The sequence below is a fragment of the Dipteris shenzhenensis genome, unplaced genomic scaffold, assembly GCF_047967505.1.
Source record: "Dipteris shenzhenensis isolate YYH24624 ecotype China unplaced genomic scaffold, Dip_SZ_1.0 scaf0353, whole genome shotgun sequence".
Lineage (NCBI taxonomy): Eukaryota > Viridiplantae > Streptophyta > Polypodiopsida > Gleicheniales > Dipteridaceae > Dipteris > Dipteris shenzhenensis.
In genome coordinates this window covers 17,871-20,000 of record NW_028239659.1, presented here as the reverse complement: position 1 = coordinate 20,000, position 2,130 = coordinate 17,871, and positions in this window count along the sequence as shown.

Sequence of the window (2,130 nt, the reverse complement as noted above, 5' to 3'; positions counted from 1 at the left end):
AACAGACATGAGACTCATTAGCGAATCTACCCATCAAATCAATATATTCTCCATCTTTCCATTCCATATCTCCCTCTTCCACCTTTATCTATTAATTCACTCTATCATATTGGAACGAATATCATTAGCACTAGCAATTCGGGTGGTTCTAGAGAGTAGAAGGATTTTTCACAGATCACTTGTAGATTCTATTTCTTCCACATCAGAGAATAATTCTCCCAAGTCTATATCGGTAGTATCGAAGCAGGAAATAGATACTACGGTGAATACCTATTTACTTCTGGGGAAGTTGAAGTAGGAACAGAATCTCCTTCTCCTTACTACTTCTTAAGAATATTAATGACACTGAAGTAAGTAGACTAGCGAATCGATTTGGGGGATAGGGAGGAGGTAGAGGCAAACACACAGGAGGGAGTTGAAAATGAAAGAATGGAATATCAAAATTATTTTGTGAATCCTCTTGTATCGGGTAACAACCGAAAGGTATTTCGTACTTCTATTCTTAGTATTAATTGAATGACGAGGAGCCGTATGAGGTGAGAATCTCACGTACGGTTCTGTAGAGTGACACTGAAACTGACTCATCTGTCAACTATTCCACAACTACACCAAAAAAACCTAACTCTGCCCTACGGAAAGTCGCCAGAGTTCGATTAACCTCCAAGTTCGAGATAACGGCTTACATACCAGGTATTGGCCATAATTTGCAAGAACATTCCGTGGTCCTTGTGAGAGGCGGGAGGGTGAAGGACCTACCTGGTGTAAGATATCATATCGTTAGAGGAACTTTAGATGCTGTAGGAGTAAAGGATCGTAAGAAGGGGCGTTCCAGTGCGTTGCAGAACATTGTCGTAACTTGTATCATCGCAATGATTCCGTATCGGTTGTTCTGATATGTCAAATGCATAGCCGACCCGATAGTGGGAATGTTGCCAGGGGACCGAAGCCTGCTATTACGGAGATTGATTATTATCTTATTCGTGTGAAACAACTCGGTGTCCAGGGTATTGCATTCCAGTAAGTTGAGTCTTACCCGGACTCCCATTTATTTGGAAAATCTTCGAATGTCTTCTCTCTCTCAGAACGAGTTCGGACTACGATTATGGAGATTCAGTGGAGGTTTTGTGAACATTTGGTAATTGGATCAATAAACCCACGGACATTCTTGGTGAGATAAATGAAATACTGGATTTCCCTTCTCCTATTCGTGGGATGATGAAGAGGAAACGGATACTCAATGCCTAATGAGTAAATATGATTCATTGAAGTAACCCGAACTTACTTCAAGACTTTCTATTCAATCATATGGAAAGCTGCATTCGATGAAAGTCGCACGTGCAGTTTGGGGGGAGATCCTCGACTAACCGGCGGATCCACCCTACAATATGGAGTGAAAAAGCCCAAATAAGATTCTAAGATACAGTCGAGATAGAATCGGAATCCGACATATCTGTAAACTCATGTTACACCGGAGCAATGTAGCGAACAAAAAGAAAAATATAGAATCGGATCCGATTTATCGTAATCGATTAGTAAACATGTTGGTTGATCGTATTCTTAAAGATGGCAAGAAATCATTGGCTTATCAGATTCTCTATCAGGCTATGAAGCGGATTAAGGAAAAGACGAATAAGAATCCACTGTCTGTCCCGCGACAAGCAATACGTAGGGTAACTCCCGATATAGTAACAGAATCCAAACGTGTAGGTGGATCGACTTATCGAGTCCCCGTTGAAGTAGTACCTGCAGAAGGAAGAGCTTTGGCTATCCGATGGTTATTGATCGCGTGTCGAAAACGTTCAGGTCGAAGTATGGCTTTAAGATCAAGTGATGAATTAATGGATGCTGCCAGAAATTCTGGTAGTGCTGTACGGAAGAAGGAGGAGACTCACAAGGTGGCAGAAGCTAATAAGGCTTTTGCCCATTTCCGTTAGTTCCGGGTTCGTTTCAATCCACAACCTCTTATTGGTGGATTGAAACCTTCTACTCCGGAGCGCAGGGTATTAGGAATCAAGATACGCCAGAAGCATATGGATAAGCAGAAATTAAATAATGGGAGAAAGAATATCCAAGTCATAGGGGAAATTTTGTCACTGGTATAGTACCTCATGAAAAAGAGAAAGACTAGTG